Genomic DNA, 20,013 nt, shown 5'->3' with positions numbered 1-20,013 from the left:
ATCCTGAGAGCCTATATTAGTTATTTATTGTTGTGTAACAAATTACCTCAAAATCTAGCATCTTAAAACAACAAAATTTATTATCTCACAGTTTTTGTGGATCAAGAATTTGGGTGTGGGTTAGCTCTGTGTTTCTGGCTCAGGGTCTTTCATGAATTGCAGTCAAGATGTTGCCTGGAGCTGTATTCATTTGAAGGCTTCCAGGAAGGCTCATAACATGGCTGTTGGCAGGAGGTCTTAGTTGCTTGCTGGCTATTTATTGCAGTTCCTTGCCTTGTGGATCTTGCCATAATGCTTTTTGTGTTGATTAAAATTTTTTAATGTTTATTTATTTTTGAGAGAGAGAGAGAAACAGAGTGGGAGTGGGGAAGGGGCAGAGAGAGAGGAAGACACACAATCCGAAGCAGGCTCCAGGCTCTGAGCTATCAGCACAAAGCCCGACACGATGGGGCTCGAACCTATGAATCGTGAGATCATGACCTGTGAGATCATGACCTGAGCCATAATTGGATGCTTAACTGACTGAGCCACCGAAGTGCCCCATCCATAATGCTGTTTGAGTATCCTTACAGCATAGCAGCTGGCTTTCCCCAGAGTGGGTGACGACCCCCTGACCCCCCCCCCAAAAAAAAGAAAAAAGAAAAAAAATTTTTTTGGTTAAAACTAACTTTTTGGTTAAAAAAGTCAGTTCCATTCAGAGCAAAAGGAGGCTAGAGAAGAGTGGCTGTATCAGGAAACTGGGACCACTGGGGCTATCTTTGGGGCTGCCTTCCAGAGAGCAGCATGTGTTGTTATGCAAGTAGATCCCTTGCATTGTCTTCAGGCAAGTGTTGAGTGCTAGCCTTTGGCAGAAGGGGTGAACCAATTCTGCAGACCCAAAATGTTTAGGGAAATCTGGGGATTTCAGATTTTTTAGTGCATCAGTGGAGGTGTTTCCATCCCAAGTGTCAGTGGCTCACCCCTTCCTAATCAGAGACCAAATTCTATGTGGAATACATTCTGGGTTGAGAATTCAATATCCTCTGGGGCTCTGCTATTCTTATAATTGAGTCCTGAATCTGACACTCAGATTTCTCTGTCCTCCGGCTGCAAGATATGAGAATTTCTTTATATGCTTCCAAAGAAGACTTCTGGTATTAACATTTAGCTTTAATTAGTAATTAATCATACTTAGTCTTTTATGGTTTTTCTCCTATGCATCTCTTTTCCCAGCAATAGCCATCCGATTCCATAGTCCTTGAATTATTATCTACCCCACATCTCAAATGCTTGACACCTTACACCTGCCAACACATACCCTTCCACTGTTTCCCACCCTACTTCACCCTAGAGAAAGTTTTAAAAGTCCTATCAATGCATCTCAGGGTCTATCAGTGCTTCATCTTACCACTGTGGATGAGGTCCTTGTAGTAGCATATTCTAATGTCTGCTTTTCCAGACCTCTCCTGCTCCACCCCAACTGTTGCCATACAAGTTCACTAAGAAACAGGCTCTGAGATAAAGATTTGTATGCTAAAAGGTAATTAGGAAGTGCTTTTGTGAGTGAAGGGAATGAGATGGGACAGAAGGAGAAGCTGAACTGCAATGCAGTTACAAAAAAGGCCTTAGTGGATCCTGTGGGCTGCTCTGGATATGGAATGACCCTGCAGAGTTTACCCGACTTGATGCAAAAGTACTGGGCCTTCCTACCTCTGCATTTAACAGTCATTGGGTAGGCACTGCCCCCAGGAAGGGATGAGAATTTGGACAAGGCAGCTGTCTTCAGCTGAGGGCAATTCCCTCACCGAGATGTCGGCTTAGAACTCTCAGCCACCTGTAGTCCCAGCAGCTGGGGGAATGGGTGCCTTAATTCTAAATGGAGTGTTGGGCCTGGGTGGCACAACATAGTATCAGGCCTGAAATTAGGGTGAGACATATAAGGACCCTAGAGCACAAAAGTTAAGGAGGCACTCACTCTCAAGTGCCAACTCACATGTGCACCACCCTGAGAGTGTGTCTCCTTAAATTCAGTGCCTTGCTTGCTTTGCCCGTGTCCTGTCCCCCCGCACAGCATTCCCAATTGTGTGTAATGCACTTAGTCCAGAGCGTGGTATATGGAGAGTGCTCAGAAATTGTTATTAAGTTGTCATTATTACTCTTATTATCATCTCACAGTTCAGCACAACTGGGCTGTTCACATAGCTTGGACAGGACAGGTGGCTGACTGAAAGCAACTTCCTAATCCTGGCTCTCCTTTTGTTTGATACGACAGGCATCTTCTTTAGATTGGAAACACCTTTCTACAGTTGGAGCTGTGGTGGACACCATTAATTGTGTACCTCTAGCTCTTGCTAATAGAACTCCAAAGTTTTGGGTATCAGATAGTCAGATACTTCAGGGGAAACTGGCCCCTTCTCAGTTCTGGGAATGAATTCTATTTGGCCTATGGCAATCATGGTAGTCCTATTCCTCTTGGCTGTGATTGACTTAAGCATGGGTGCATGGTATGATTCTGGCTAATGAGATAAGGGGAAGTCTGCTGGAGGCTTCTGGGAAATATTTTCTTCCTTGATAAAAAGAAACTCTCCTGAAGAACTATCCTGGGGATGTAGCCAATACTTGACTCCTAGGACTGTGGTAGCTATCTTAGGCTCATGAGGGAGGCAGCCATCTTGGGATCATGAGGGGAGCCAGCTAACAGGTTGTATTAGTCAGCATTTGCTAGAGAAACAGATCAATAGGATATACATATAAGAAGAGATTTATTATAAGGAATTGGCCCATGCAATTATGGAGGCTGAGAAGTCCCATAGGCTGCCATCCATAAGCTGGAAACCGAGGGAAACCCGTGGTATAATTTAGTGTAAATCCAAAGACTCAGAACCAGGGGAACCAATGATATAGATTCCAGTCCAAGTTTCAATGTCTGAAAATGAGGAATGCTTAAGGCAGGAAAACATCAATGTCCCAGTCAAGCAATCAGAAAGAAATGGTCAAATTCTTCCTCTACTGTTCTGTTTTATTCAGGCCCTCAATGGATTGGTTGATACCCACCCACATTGGGGAGGGCATGCTGCTTTCCCAAGTCCACTGATTAAAATACTAATTTCACCCAGAAATATCTTTACAGACATACTCAGAAATGATGTTTAGCCAAATATCTGGGCACTCTATAATCCAGTCAAGTTGGCACAAAAAAATAAATCATCTCAAGTCCCCCCACTTTATCAAGTTGGCACCCACAAGCATCTCCTTAAACTATACTTAATATGCAAATAAAGACAATAACAAGGTCATAATTCTACCCAACATGATATAACTATCCTGCATATAACTGAAAATGCACTAACCTCTTCCCCAGAAGAGGAGGTAAACTCATTGAACAGTGTTTACTCTTTGTGATATCCTACAACTTAACTACTATGATGTAAAGTTAGCAATACTTAAATACTGTTGTAAAGTCAGTATATCTTATTTTACATAAGAGAACATGAGAAGAAAGAAAACAAAGGTACACACACACTCAAATGTATTCATGACATAATGGAGGAAATACTCGTGATAATTAGAGTCCTTGTAGTTTTTCATTGACCTTAATCATAGGACAAGGTAATACTAAGAAATGCCCTAAGGAATCTCTTGTATTCCAGATATACCCTTCCTTATTTCTATGGTGGAATAGCAGTCCAGTTTCCCCAGCCAATATAGTAATTCCCTTATTTTCCTGTTGATTTCAAGGCATGGGGAGTCCAAATTGGCCAGATGGCATTTCTAGTTCAATGAAATCATTGCTGTGTTTCTTGCTGGTAGTGTCCCTCTCTTTGGAACTAAGATCTCTAGGCTGGTAGGGAATAAAGTTGTGGGAACAGAAAGCAAACATTTTGCTGGTGGGTTCCTAGGGGTAATAGAAAACAGTGCTACTCTCATTTCCACACCTTGATTCTGGACCCATGAATCCTGGTTATATGAGAAACAGCACCATATATTAGCCTTCTGGGAAACTTTGCCTCAGCTCTGCAAGGTATTGCCACCAAGCTGGCACTGTAACTGAGTCTTCAAAAGGCAATTCTAACATTCTATTAAGCCAGCTGCTTTAGGGGGTGAGGAACATGGTAGGATCAGTGAATTCCATGAGCATGGACCCATTGCCATATTCCTTTTGTTGTGAAATGATTTTCTTGATCAGAAGCCATGCTATGTAGAATACCATGATGATTGATAAAGCATTCTGAAAGTCCATGGATGGTTGCTTGGGGGAGAAGCATTGTATGCAGGGAAGGCAAATCTCTATCCAGAGTGTCTATTCCAGTAACACTGTCCCTTCCATGATATAATCAACCTGCCACAGGGTAGCTGGCTGATCGCCTCAGGGAATGGTGCTATATAGGGGACTCAGTGTTGGTGTCTGCTGCTAACAGATTGAGCACTTAGTGGTGGACTTAGCCAAGTCAGCTGTGGTGAGTGGAACCCCGCGTTGTTGAGCCCATGCAGAACGTCTATCCCTGCCACTATGGCCACTTTGTTCATGAACCCATTGGGCAATGACAGTGATGACTGGGGACAGAGACTTATGGTATTCACAGTGTGGTTAATTCTGTCCATTCAGTTATTAAAATCTTCCTCTGCTGAGGTAAACCTTTGGTGAGTATTTACATGGGGAACAAATATCTTCCTTTGTTTTGCCTATTCAGAGAGGTCTACCCATGTACTTCTTCCCCAAATTTCTTTGTCACCAATTATGTAATCATGTTCCAAGTCCCTGACCACCCAACCAAACATTGACCACGACCCATGAATCAATATATAGTCACATATCTGGTCATTTCTCTTTTCAAGCAAAGTGAACCAGGTGCACTGCCCAGAGATTTGCCCCTTGGAGGATTGCCCTTCACCACTGTCCTTTAGGGATGTCCCAGAAAAAGGTTGTAGTGCTGCAATTTTCCACTTTCAAGTGGTGCCAACATACCATGTAGAAGCATCTGTATAAACCAGGCCTGAATTTTACATCTTCTGTCAACTGGTCATAGCGAACTCCCCATGAGGCCATGCAGGTTGGGAGAGAGAAGGTAATATGGCATGAATGGGGATGCTGGACATTTGGGCCACTTCTTCATGTAAATTACTTGTGCCTTCAGGGCCTGCTTGGGCCCGACTGCATATACACTACTTCTACTTGATAATGGAGCGCTGCTGGGCACACCAAACTTCATGACTTGCTCAGTCAGATAACACCCACAACACCTGGTTCATGAAGGCAGCTCAGGTTGCATGGTAACTTGGTGGTCCATGGTTAAGCATTCTGTTTCTACTAAGGCTCAGTAGCCTAGCCAAGAGCCATTTCTAAAAAGAAGAGTGTTTATCTGTGGAGGGTGGTAGAAATTTGCTCCAAAGTCCTAAGAGTCTATGGTGCAATTCATGTATAGAGGCCTGCCAACAGCTCAAAACAACATCTCGACCTGCTAAGCACTCTTCAAGCACCATGGGAGCTGCTGGGTCATATGGCCCAAGTGGTAGAGCAGCCTGCACAGCAGCCTGGACCTGCTGCAGAGCCATCTCTTGTTCCGGGGCCCTCTCAAAACTGGAAGCTTTTAAGGTCACTCAGTAAGTAGGTCAGGGTGACACGCCTACATGAGGAATGTGTTGCCTCCAAAACCCAAAGAAACCCACAAAACATTGTCTCTTTCTTCACTGTAGGAAGGGCCGGGTGTAACAACTTACCCTTCACATTAGAAGGAATATTTCAACATGTCCCATACCATTGGACCCTTACACATTTCACTGAGGTAGAAGGCCCCTGAATATTAGATTTATTTCCCACCTCTGGTATGCAAATATCTTACCAGTAGGTTTAGAGTAGTTGCTACTTCTTGCTCACTAGGTCCAATCAGCACAATGTCATCAATATAATAAAACAGTGTGATATCTTGCAGAAGGGAAAGGTGATCAGGATTCCTGTGAACTAAATTATGACATAGGGCTGGATATACCTCTGAGGTAGGACATTGAAGGTATAATTCTGGCCTTTCCAGCTGAAATCAATCTGCTCCTCATGGGCATAATGGACAGGGATAGAGAAAAAAGGCATTTGCCAGATCAATAGCTATATGCCAAGTACCAGGGGATTTGTTAAATTTGCTCAAGCAATGAAACCACATCTGGTACAACAACTGAAATTTGAGTCACCACCTGGTTAAGCTCACATTAATCCACTGTCATTCTCCAGGATCCATCTGAATGGGGATGTGGTGGAAATCATCACCCCTGCATCCTTTGAGTCCTTGATGGTGGCACTAGTTTTTACAATCCCTTTAGGAATGCAGTATTGCTTTTGATTTACTATTTTTCTATTTTTCTTAGGTAGAGTCAGTTCTAGTGGCTTCCACATGGCTTTTCCCACCATAGTGGCCCTCACTCCACAGGTCAGGGAACCAATGTGGGGATTCTGCCATATCCAATTATGGATTTTGGAACGGGAGAAATAATCACAGGATTGGTTCAAGGACCCACTGTGAGAGGGACCTGTGCTAAAACTCCACTGATCACCTGGCCTTTATAAGCCCCCACTCTGACTGGTGGGCCACACTGATGTTTGTTTGAGTCTCTTGGATTAGTGTCTATTTGGAGAGTGTTCCTGAAAGGTCTGATGATTTTCTTTTCTCTAATGCAGGTATACCCTGAAAAAAGATTGTAGGTCCCTCTGGGGAAAGCTGGGAGAAAGATTAAAACTATAATTTTTTTAAATTTTATTTATTTATTTATTTTGAGAGAGAGAGAGAAAGAGAGCACGCAAGCACAAGTTGGGGAAGGGCAGAGAGAAGGAGAAACAGAATCCCAAGCAGGCTCCACACCATCTGCGCATAGTCCCATGTGGGCTCAAACTCACAAACTGTGAGATCATGACCTGAGCTGAGATCAAGAGGCCGATGTTTAACTGACTGCGCTACCCAGTGCCCCAGCAGTATAAATTTTTGTTAGTATACCATGGTCTTTCCTTAAGGGGAATGAAGCCTTTCCTTCGTTCAAGGGGTTCTAGGTCTATAAACAAATCTGGGATTAACTGAGAGACCATGACCCTCTGTTTTTATGATTCAGGTTAGACTTTTATTCACTTGACTTAGAAATTTTCTGTGTGTGCAGATCAAGTAAGAATTTAGTAAGCTTCCTGTCTATTTCACTTCTAGAAACACTAAGATCAGGTAGCCAATGCCATGAGATCTTCATGAGTCAGACAATTCTGATTTCTGCTTTGATTCTGCTGTCCATTATGGTAATCATGCCCCCTTTGCCTTTGACTGTTGAGTGCTGTCACTTAAATCCTGACACTTCAGGGTCCAATTACTCCCGTTGAATTTAGGTTTCCCCTTTGAGTGGCTATAGTTTCCACTGTATATGTGCTGCCGAAGCGAGCACGATAGTTTCCACTGTAAAGTCTGGCCTACAGAGAAGAGGGCTCCCCTCACAAACTTATTTCTCACAGTCACGGTGAAATGTATGTCTTCTGGACCCTCCCAGTGCGTGAGTAGGTCCTAAATTACAAATCCACTATAATGTTGCAATCTTTCTGCCTTTAAATCTCTTCTTCTACATTAAATTAAGTAGGTCAGGCATTTCTTTCTTTTAAAAAAACTTTTTTAATGTTTACTTATTTATTTTAATGTTTACTTATTTATTTTGAGGATTTATTTTGAGAGAGCATAAGCAGGGGAGGGGCAGAAAGAGAGGCAGAGAAAGAATCCTAAGCAGACTCTGTGTTGTCAATGCAGAGTCCAATGTGGGGTTCAAACTCATCAACTGTCAGATCATGACCTGAGCTGAAATCAAGAGGCTTAACCGACTGAGCCACCCAGGTGCTCCTAGATCAGGCATTTCTAATTCACTCACCATGGGTCACCTTTTAATCCATGTTTCAGCCAACCAACCAACCAACCAAACTTTTAGAGCCCTTTCTCTTTCCCCAAGCTGCAACATTAAATGTAGAATCTTGGCCTAATGAGCCCATATCCATAAATTTATGCTCCTTCCACCATTATTCCATATCCTTAGCATCCATTCCTACTCAATGTCCCCCTCATTTCTATCTGTATAAATTAGAAAACTCTGCTCTTCTGTAATATAGTGTGCTTCTGCACATCCCCATGAAGAAGGAAAGAAGAGTGGTGGAGGTGGGTACTGAGGAGAATTAGCATTGCCTTGCATGGCAGCTGCCTCAAGGGAGGGGGCATTACAGTTTCCCTGGGCAATGCAGAGTTAATCCCCTCAGAAGTGGAAAAGCCTATCCCACTAAGGGTGGAGAGGCCAATTTCACTGAGGGTAGGGAGGCCTATTCCACTGGCAAAGAAGACTTGTCAGAATTTAGGAACCTAATGTCCCTCACTTCATCAGAGTCTTCCTACTTGTCCCCATCCCAATTTACAGGATCCCATTCTTCCCCAGTCAATGCCCTCACTTTAATAGTAGACTACCTGAGAGTCTGAGGGTTAAAATTGTGTTATAATTCAACCCATCACAGGAGGAAGTTCTACATTTGATTTTAAACAGTATCAGCCCTGCAACTACAGAAAATAGGGTTTCCTTCATGGCACACATACAAGCTTCTAGGTCATTTTTTGATGCTTGGGCTGGGAATTCAAATCCCTGAGCTCATGGATTAATTTATTACCTATAATCAGCACATAATTGACATTAGTTAGCAGGTTTATTGGATAGTGTCTTTATCAAAATATCAAAACTGATTCAGAACATGACCCAGATTCACTGCAGGCCTTACCTGCTTGGAACCACAGGGAAACTTGCATTTTTACATTCAGTCTTTGAATAATCCCATTTGTTCTCATCCTTTAGAGAATAAACCCCAGAAAGGGACTGGAATGAGGAAACAGAAGGCTGACCAGGGGCTAGACAGCTTCTTTTCCTGACACTGGTCTAGATGTACTTGCACCAGAAGACAGGTGCCTGTTCTATGAGTAGGGACTGTGGGACACAGTAAGTTTCAGAAGACACTGAAGTGACAGGAAATGTCCAGATACAGATTAGTAAGCACACTTGAGAGATAAAGGGAAGGGTTTGAGAGAACTCCAGCATTTTAACCTCCGGTGACTGTTCCCCCTGAGTATCTATTAAATGTTGCCACTTTGCTGGTAGGCAATTCTGACAGTGAGGTTCCATCCAGCTCAGGCAGCCACTCCTGGCCTTGGTACTGACACTTGGATTTGTCACTATATATCTCTGTCTAACAGATGCATACCTTCTGGGGTATCTTTTCAGCTCATAAGCCAGTACGGTAAATGCCCTGTTCTAGGAATTGATCCTTTTTCCTCATATGGTCCCCAGACAGTCAGGGATTGCTGACGACAGATCCTGGCCTCAGCTGATTGATTGGCACAGGGGTGGGCCCTTGATACAAATCAGACCAGTCATTTCCTCTGTTGGGTATTTGTGGTCATGACCATGAGACACGGGCATTCTCTATAGTTCCACAGATAATGTGTAAACTGGGAAGCTGTGGGGTGCCCATCTTCTGCCCACCATAACTATAGATAAGCAAAAAAAGAGGCCAGTCTGCAGAGAGAAAAATACAATCCTCTCCTTGCTTGAGTCTGGGCCTTTCCCTTCAGCATCTGTCACACATTTCATCTTCGTCCCTCACTTGGTTACTGTCACATCCTGGCTTGAATTGACATTACTGTTTTGTACACGTGTTGCTCTTCCTTCCAAGTATATTTATTCTAAGGACTTTTGTTTCCATGAGTTAGCCCTTGATCTTAGTATATTTATTACAAGGTCTTTTGTTTCCATGAGTTAGCCCTTGGTCTTATTTATAATCAGCAGTCAATTAGAGTCACCTAGATTGTTACAAGTGCCATTATTTGAGCACACAAAAATAGTGCTAGAGTAGAGAGCACAGGAGCTGTAATGCCTGGGATTTGATAAATACTCTCATTTTACCAAAGGGGCCCCATTCACAAGTTTTGTGTTTCACTCTGAATACCTTTATCCTCTCTGCCTTTGTTGGGTTACAGTCTTTGTGTATGCCCTTGCTCTTGCACTTCCTCTGGAAACTCTGTTGCCAAGAGACGAGGAAAGGCCAAAACTCTTGATGCAAAACTCAGTTAATAAGAAAAGAGGGAAGGAAAGTTGGCAGACATCAGGTGTGACTTGGGCCTGCTTGAATCCATACCAGAAATGAGTTTTTGACAACAGGAAGATCAAGGAAATTGGAAATAGTGCAGCAATTATTCTGTGCCAGGAGTTTTACAATAGCCAGAATGGAACTGGTGCTTAGTCCTTGACCAGAACACAGAGTCAGTCCTACATCATGTGGTTTTGATTCAAGCAACGGCTTTGGATTGCAATGAAGAGTGGTTTGGGAGCATTGGAATTCGACATATGCACTTAATACCAGGATGATGGGTGTTTAAATTTTTATTTTTTTAATTATTACAATATTTAAGTCCAGAATTATTTGATATAGAAACCAGGCTATCAGATCTGCCTGTATCATTGGTTTCCAACTAAATACCTCAATTTGTCATTATTTCTGAAATTTTTAAGATAATTAAATTCTATTTGTGGTGTTTTGTTGTTTTTGTTTGTTTGTTTGTTTGTTTTTGGTGCTATCACCTTCTCAATGGCTATCATCCTGCTTTATACAACGTGTGTTAAATAAGTACTTGAATCTCTGCATGATTGAATATCCAAATGCTAATTTAGAAAAGTACTTCTCAAATTTAAATGTGCCTTAGAATCACCTAGTGATATGGTTAAAATGCAGATTCTGATTCATTTAGTACGTCTGGGTGAGGCTTACACTACTGGTCTATGGACAGTATTTTGTTAAATTTTTTTTAATGTTTATTTATTTTTGAGAGAGAGACACACAGACTGTGAGTGGGAGAGAGACAGAGAGAGAGGGAGACACAGAATCCGAAGCCGCACCAGGCTCTGAGCTGTCAGCACAGATCCTGACGTCAGGCTCGAACTCATAAACCGCGAGATCATGACCTGAACCAAAGTGGGATGCTCAACCAACTGAGTCACCCAGGCGCCCCAGTGGACTGTAGTTTGAAGAACAAGAATTTAGGAGACCGGAAAGAAGGAACTTCATACAAATCAACACTTGCTGGTGTTTTTCCTCCTGTGTCAAGTCAGTGGTAAGGCGAATTAAGCAGTGAAAGCAGATGGAGTTCTGGAAACATGAATTCTATCTTGACCCTATCACTAATTATGACTTTGGGCAGATCACTTACCTTCTTTGGGCTTTGGTTTTCAGTCCTATAAAATGAGGGGATAGGGCTGAATTATGCTTTAAGCTGTCCTGAGGAATTTTATAGCTCTACAGAGATGCCTTGGGTATCCTCCAAGAAAAGTGTGAGGCCAGTGTGGAAAGGAAGAGGAGCAGTAAAGGCAATGGAGAGGGAGCCATTATTTAGAAACTCAGGAGAACAAGGTGGAATGTATCCTGTCACTAAGAAGGTGGCTTCAAGAAGGATGCAGTGGTGGATTGTGCCAAATGCTTTTAATTATCATCCAACACAGCATTTAAGGCCAGCATGATTCCCATTCCTGGGATTTTAAGCGACTCATTGTTTTAAAGAAGTCCAAAAATTAATTCTGGACTTGACTTCTTACTGGTGGTGTCTAAAGTTCTTAAGATCATCCCTTATGACAAAGGGGAAGGTGGGAATGTTGGGTGGGCGGGGGGGAAATACCAATTGAACAAGTCAGCACCCACCAAAGTTATCCTGCTGTCTGTGGGACTTGATCTACTCTCCCTCCTTCCCTCTGATTTCTCAGTGGACCTTTTTTCCCCAGTCGCTCCTTGGGAACAGGAGATGACTGATTCATTCAACCACCAATCATAGGCAGAGATCCAAGGGGTGCTGATCACCCAAGTCTGGCCTGGGTGAGGCATACATGCTGAGATTTCTTTTATGTCTTCTATTTCCAGGAAAGAAAGGAGGGAAAGGAGAAAGGAAAATTTTCCAGCGACACGTTTTTATAGTTCAAAGCCATTTTTTCTCATCCATGACTGATTAGAATCACCTGTAGTGTTTTAAGCATATCCCTGTCTCCCAAAGGTTCTCATTTAATTGGTGTGAGGAGAGGGTGGCCTGGGTGGCTCAGTCAGTCAGACATCCAAGTTCTACTTAGGTCATGATCTTGCAATCTGTGAATTCAAGCCTGGCATCAGGCTCTGTGCTGACAGCTTAGAGCCTGGAGCCTGCTTTAAATTCTGTGTCTCTGTGTCTCTCTCTGCCCCTCTCCTGCTCATTCATTTTTTTTTTCTCTCTCTCTCAAAAATAAGTAAATATTAAAAAAAAATTTTTAATAAAAAAATAATAATTGGTGTGAGGAGAGACTTAGGTGGTGTGTCTGTTTTTAAAGTTCCCCTGATGATTCTAATATGCAATGAGGAATAAGAATTGATTTAGTCCCCAGGCTCAGCATTTTCCTTCTTTTTTCAGTGTGTCTGTTGGCAACTTGCTCTGAGTCTAGAACTTTTGGGTAAGAAGACTGTGGTTGATGTAGATTATTTAAAGGCCACCTTGATCTGAACAGAACTATTAGCTTTCTGTTCAGAAGTGATGCATTCCCAGGCTCCTGCAATGTTTCAATCTCTGCAGCCTCAGGTGACCAAAGGGCTCTGTTGGGGAGACTCCAAGATAGAACAATGGTTTTTAGGCAGGAGGGGCTTCAAGTTGGTGTTCCAGGGACCCAGCTGTGCCTACCCTAATTTCAGCGTGCATGGAATGTTTTAGCTAAGCATAAACTCCCTGGATGGCAGGAATTGCATCTGTCCCACTGTGCCAGACAATGGGCAAATGCACTGAAATCTTGATGCTTTATTTTTAGCTTAGAATCAGAGGCAGATCTCTTGGAATCTGAGATTAGGTTCCACAGTGGCTTTCAAGCATTGTATACTATGACCTCATTCAATTGTGGTGTTCTCTCTTTTTCTACTACCTAATCTCTCCTCATGGTTTTGAAGGGAATCAGAATATACCACCCAAAAATATGCCGATTTGGCATAAAAATTATTTTGAGCTAAAGACATTTGAGATTCAACAGATACAGAAAGAAATCTTTCTAAAGCTTCTTTTATCTGTCTAAAAGCAGAAACGCCTGAGAAATAAGGACTGCCATAAATCCCCTCTCCTGGGGAAGTTTTATGGCCATGAAGAAGATGAAAAATCAGCACAAAAAAACCTTACTAAGATAACCTTTGTCTTCCATTACTTTCCTTTATATATTTACTTCCCCATTCTTTGCAATCCCCAGAAGCCCCCAAAACCTTTTCCTTTGTCTTGTTACATCTCTATAATTCATCATTCTTTGTTAAAATTGATGTATAAGCTCTCAGGCCTATCCACTTCTTTGGTTCTTCACATCTTTTCTAAGAAGGCCCTCATGTTACATAAAAATTAACATCAAATGAAATTTGTATGTCTCTTCTCCTTTCATCTGTCTTTTGTCAGTCTGATTCTCAGGACTCCAGTCAATGAACCTAAGAGGGTAGAGTAAAAAGTTTTTTTCTTCCCCTACAATTTCAACTGTGACTGCCAACAGCTCTCAAATCTATTGGTCTCTCCTAGTTTTTGACTCATGACCTATTGGAAAGCTACACCTGGATATGTCACAGGCTCCCTCAAAATTCAACATTGACAAAACTGAACTCATTGTCTATTTCTCAAAACATCCTCCTTTTCTCACTATTCCTGTCTCACTTGTTATTAGCAGCTCTGTGCACCCCATCAATTGGGCTGAACTTATCAGAGTCACCTACCATGTTCCATCCAATGTTCCAACCACTCTGCATACAGTAAGGATTAAGCCAGACAGGGTCTTGCTTTTATGGAGTTTGAGGTTTTGTGTGGAGAGAGATGATAGTGAAGAGATCATTCTACTTTCAGACAATAAGCAGGCTATGAAGAAAGTAAATGAATGGGAAAGAGAGTGATGGGAAGGCCAGTTTAGGAAGTGTGGTCAGAAAGAACCTCTCAGAGCACCTACTTGAATGAAAAGCCATGGAAAGATGGGGAAGGGGACAGCGAGGTAATTGTTTGAGATAAAGGGAACTGCAAGTGTCTGGCCCCTGAGACTTTGTAAAAGTGAGAGACCACTGTATGGAGAGTAGTGGGTCAAGGAGAGATGAAGAGAGCCATGTCATGGTGGAGTTGTAGGACTTGGTAGAGGTGTTGGATTTAATTGTGTTTTATTTAGTCCAATACCTTTATCCACACCTTCATTTTCACTCCCTTGGCCACATTCTTTGTTAGGATCCTGTTACACTTCATCTAAGCTCTTTACCTTCTCAACTTTTCTAAGTCTTCCTCTTCCCCAGGCTCCTTTGCTGGCTCTTTTCTTTTTCATCCTCACCGCTTAAACTCTCAGCGGATCCCAAGCTACTCTTCTGTCTTTTTTCTGGGGCATCACCTTAGGCCAGAACACCCCAGCCTCTGTCTTAGCCCTGAGGAGGAGACTCTCTGTCTGGTTAATCATCTTCCTCAGATCTTGGAATATTATTGTAATTAGAACTGGCAAGTCCCTTATTTGATAGAAGGATTGATTTCCTTTTTACCCCATTCTCATTCCTCTCCCCCACCTCCATTTTAATTGTATTTTTAAAAATTTAGATGTGTTCTTGTGAAATGGGTATTTTATTTGTTTGCCTTTATTTTAAAATTTGTAAATGATATTATGTTCTATATCTCATTCTCTTTTTTGATTTCTCATTAAGCATTGTGTTTTTAAGATCTATCTGTGAGGCTATGTATTTCTGATCTGTTGCTCCTAACAAATGGTAGTATTTCATGGCTTATACATTATTCAGAGTAGGTGGTGCTATGCTCATGTAACAACCCCCAAATCAATCACAGTAGCTTAACACATAAAAGTGTATTTTTTCATTCATGCAGAATCCTCTGTAGGTCTGGCCGTTCTTCCAGGCAGCCTTTTCAAGCTGTGATTCAGGGATCTGCACCACTTGTATTTCATAGCTATGGCACTGGCAACATTTCTTACAGGGTTGTTGATATATTTCTTTAATAAATATTAAAGAAAAAAAAAAGGTGTCCATGGTAATGCTGTGTCTCAGCTCCCCGCTCTAAACTTGGCACCAAATGTGAGCTGGGCTGGCCTTCTGTGTCTGCTCTGTGGACGGGCAGTGTGAAAGAACCATGAGCAGGTTCAGGCTCTAGGGCTCCATAGCTGCTGAGGTGGCACGCAGAAAGGTACCAAAATATAGACAGAATGGCAGATTGCTAGTGTTTGATCCAAAGGAAAAAGTGTTGCTTGAACCAAATGAAGCAATGTCAGATAAATGCCTCCTTGGACGCAGACCAAGATTGGCAAGCAAACTTTGTACCTCACTAACACAAGTCTCCCTAAATGTAGCTAGGAGATTCTCAGAAAAGAAGGAAGTCTCTTCCAAAATTATTGAAAATACAGCCTCTTTAAAGAATACTGAAAATAGAGTATCTTCAAAGACTGTTGAAAATAAAATACAGACACAAATCTACAGTCTAAGTAAGCTACGGTCATCTTTCTTCTTATAAGAAGGCACAGGTCAAGTGGGCAAAAATGCAGTCCTTTCAGAGCAGGAGAAAAATAATGAACATTGCCTTCAGGATATTGATGATAAGTTGCCTGAATCGACAGATGATGATGGTGAAGATGATACCAACAATGAAGATAATGATGAAGACAGTAAACCCTAATAAAGATACTCATGCCCCATTAGAGTTAATGGCAGAATTTCTGAGAGCAGAAATGAGCCAACACTACCATTTGGCAAAAATGATGTCAAATGACTCTAATCTATGAATGAGAAAATCCTGAGGCCAAGGAGTTTTTCTCATTTATTGAAGAAATGTTGCTGATGGAGGAATCTCAAAATCTTGAGAAAGATGATAAAGGTAGTGAAGAAGACAGTAGCAGTGAGAGTGAAGGAGAGAACAGTGAGGGGCTAAGTGAAGACATCTCTGAGGAATGTGAAGATGGGTAATGAAGGTTGCTGCTATGGTTTAACCTTCACGTATTTTCATTAGTGAATACCAAGGAAATATAAAGGACAGAGCTGGAAAAAAAAAAAAAGAGGAAAAGAAGGCAGAATTCATATGCTATGAGCTTGAATATTTAACTGAGGATATTTCTTTTTATTTAAAGAAAAAAATTTAATATTTATTTATTTTTGAGAGAGAAACAGAACATGAGCCAGGGAGGAGCAGAGAGAGAGGGAGACACAGGGAGACACAGACACAGCCTGAAACAGGCTCCAGGCTCTGAGCTGTCAGCACAGATCCCAACGTGGGGCTCAAACTCATGAACAGCAAGATCATGACCTGAGCCAAAACCAGCCACTTAACTGACTGAGCCACCCAAGCGCCCCTAACTGGGGAGATTTGTAAGCAAAGTGTTGAAGGTACAGCCTGGTTTCTCCTTGCTGCTTACGGTAAAATGTGAGAAGAAAGATGAACTGAGGAAGGGACTATTAAAAAGGAACCAGCACCTTGTTGGGGAGATTCAGTCTACCTGGTCTACAAAGGAAGCTAAAATTAGAAAATTCACTGTTGGTGGCCAAAATGAACAAATCAGGAGACTATAGACGCTGGAGAGGATGTGGAGAAACGGGAACCCTCTTGCACTGTTGGTGGGAATGCAAATTGGTGCAGCCACTCTGGAAAACAGTGTGGAGGTTCCTCAGAAAATTAAAAATAGATCTACCCTATGACCCGGCAATAGCACTGCTAGGAATTTACCCAAGGGATACAGGAGTACTGATGCATAGGGGCACTTGTACCCCAATGTTTATAGCAGCACTCTCAACAATAGCCAAATTATGGAAAGAGTCTAAATGTCCGTCAACTGATGAATGGATAAAGAAATTGTGGTTTATATACACAATGGAGTACTACATGGCAATGAGAAAGAACAAAATATGGCCCTTTGTAGCCACGTGGATGGAACTGGAGAGTGTGATGCTAAGTGAAATAAGCCATACAGAGAAAGACAGATACCATATGTTTTCACTCTTACGTGGATCCTGAGAAACTTAACAGAAACCCATGGGGGAGGGGAAGGAAAAAAAAAAGAGGTTAGAGTGGGAGAGAGCCAAAGCATGAGAGACTCTTAAAAACTGAGAACAAACTGAGGGTTGATGGGGGGTGGGAGGGAGGGGAGGGTGGGTGATGGGTATTGAGGAGGGCACCTTTTGGGATGAGCACTGGGTGTGGTATGGAAACCATTTCGACAATAAATTTCATATATTGAAAAAAAAAAAAGAAAATTCACTGTTGGAAAGTGTGCTCTTGAAAGAAGGCTGAAGGTGTGGCTGCACAACTTCGCCCAACAAATTAGCCACGTGGCCCATGGATCTCTCAGCTATCTCTACAGAAGCTAGGGATCGGGATAGCATAATGCAGGAAAGATCTGTCTTTCTTGACAGACAAGAACCCTCTTGTCTAATGGCATGGACCCATGTGACACGCACAGGAGACCCATAAAGCTTTGGAGGATGTTATATCAGAGAAACACAACCAGCTTGGACTGAAAAGAACAGAAACAGGATGAAATGAGAGAAAGGCTATCAGACTTCCATAATTCCATAAGACATATAGGAAATTGGCTGATAGAACTACCTGACTACAAACATTTGCAACTCTTCAAGAAAAAGGATGACTCCAAGGTGCCGTTGTAGGCCCAAAGGACAGGCCACCATGGACCTGAGGGTTTGGGGGGACTATTATAGGCCCAGTGGACAGGGCTGCCATAGGCCCAGAGGGTGCATTGAGTCATGGACGACTATTCTCAGGCCTTGAAATTGAAAATGAAATTTTCCCTGTTTTGACTTTCTTAGGACCAGTGGCCCCTTTATTCCTTTCATTTTTTCCCCTTTTGGAGTGGGAATGTCTATCCTATAACTGTCCAACATTGTATTTTAGAAGCAGATAACCTGTTTTCTAGTTTCACAGATCCACAGATGGAGAGGAATTTTGCCCCATGATGGACCATACTTCCAGTTTTACTCATATCTGATTCAGATGATTTAGATGATGAGATTTGGAACTTTTTGAGTCAATGATACTTAGATGAGATTTTGAACTTAGAGTTGACACTGGAATTGGTTAAAATCTGGAGGGATGTTGGGATTGGGATGTTGAATATACTTTGTATGTGGGAAGGACATATATTTGGGGGGCCCAGAGAGTGAACTGTACTGGGTTGAATAATGTCCCCCCTCCAAAGTCATATCCACCTGGAACCTGTGAATGTGACTGTATTTGGAAATAGAGTCTTTGCAAATGTGATCAAGTTAAGATGAGGTCATACTGGATCAGGGTGAGCTTTACATCTAATGACTGGTATCTTTAGAAGAGACAGAAGAAGGAAAGACACAGAAAAAAAGGAGAAACCCACATAAAGACAGAAGCAGAGATTGGAATTATGCAGCCGAGGAACACGTGGAGCTGCCTGACTCTGAAAGGGACAAGGAAGGGTTTTCCCTTTAGTGTCTGAAGGAGTGAGGCACTGCTGATGTTTTGATGTCACACTCCTGAACTCCAGAACTGTGAGAGAATACATTTCTGTTGCTTTAAGCCTCAAGTTTAAGGTACGTTGCAAAGGCAGCCCTAAGAAACTAAGACAGATGTTTACCCAGAGAAGGTCATAGGTGTTGATGTACTTTGATCATCTGCCAGATTGCTCTCCATACTACCTGTAGCAGTTTACAATTTCAACAGCAGTACATAGAAGTTCCTACGTTTCTGCCAACATATGACATTGTCCAGCTTTTTTATTTTAACTAGCCTCATAGGTGAAAAGTAGCATCTCATCATTCCTTCAGTTTTCCATTTCCCGGATTATCCCTTATTTTGAACATCTCATGCTTATTAGCTTTTGGGGTTTTATCTTTTCGAAATTGCCCGTACATAGCTTTTGTTGATTTTTCTATTGGGATTGCTTACTGACCTTCAGAAATTTCCTATATATTCTACTTATTAATCCCTCATTGGTTTTAGACATTGCAAATATCTTTCTCCACTTTTTTTAGCTGTCCTTTAACCTTGTCCATGGTGTCCCTCATTGAAAAGAAGTTTTAAACTTGTTACATTCTGTCCTTGTTTGTCCTTGTCCATGCCAAAAAATACTAACCCCTTCTGGCTCTATTGTAGTCCACTACGTGATATGATAATGTCATGTTAGAGGACTTGTTCTCTGTTCACTTGTTCGTCAGCTGTTGTACATTTTTTTTTTTTCTGGACCCAGTCAACTGTGAAATCATGTGTTTAGCAAAAATCAGAGCTGGAAATGGCAGGCCTTATTCTAGAACAGAAAAACTGCAACTAATCAGGAGCATTTGGGACTTCAGCATATTTCCTTACAGTCAAGTTATTCATATGTGGGTGTGACATACAGTTGGTCCAGAAGTTACATCCCTCTCACCTCATGGCTCTCCTAGGGGACCTGCTGAGACATGTGAGGGCAAGTGACAAACAGCTCTTTAGCCAGTAGTGTGAGAGCAGGTGTATCTCATCTTATGGGGGGATTTTTTGGGGTGAGTGTTCACTGAATCATACAATGTGAGAGCTGGAAATGGCCTCTGGAATTATCCAGTTCTACCCCTCATTTTACAGATACAGATCTAGGGAAGTAAAGGGACTTGTCCAAGTCATTGGGCTGGTAGTGAATTGCCAAGACTAGAACCCAGATCTCTTGACTCCCATTTTCTGTATTTCCATTTTTCTGCCTTCCCCCAGAGGACGTCAGAAGTCTTTTTTTTTTTTTTTTTTTTTTTTTTGAGGGCTCTGGGCCAGACCTGGGACTTAAGCCAGGAAATCAGAAGCCTCCAGAATTTGGACCCACTCAACCTCTCCAACCTCATCTCACCATTCTAGGATGCTCTCTGTCTTGTTCCTCTAATATTCCATGCTCTACTCTTAGCTTGGAGTCGTTGCTCATGCTATGGTCATGCACAGGCATACCTAGCATGCCCTTCCCTCTTCTTCCTGCCTGCTTCACTTTTCAAGGGCTCCTTGT

At 42.1% G+C, this 20,013-nt stretch overlaps 1 pseudogene; it reads left to right on the top strand.

The window, feature by feature from the left end:
* Window positions 1-15,042: 15,042 nt before the first annotated feature.
* LOC125930838 (glutamate-rich protein 2-like) lies at window positions 15,043-17,772 on the top strand (annotated as a pseudogene).
* Window positions 17,773-20,013: the final 2,241 nt, after the last annotated feature.

The sequence above is a fragment of the Panthera uncia genome, chromosome A2 (genome assembly GCF_023721935.1).
Source record: "Panthera uncia isolate 11264 chromosome A2, Puncia_PCG_1.0, whole genome shotgun sequence".
Taxonomy (NCBI): domain Eukaryota; kingdom Metazoa; phylum Chordata; class Mammalia; order Carnivora; family Felidae; genus Panthera; species Panthera uncia.
This window is presented reverse-complemented; position numbering and strand designations above follow the sequence as displayed.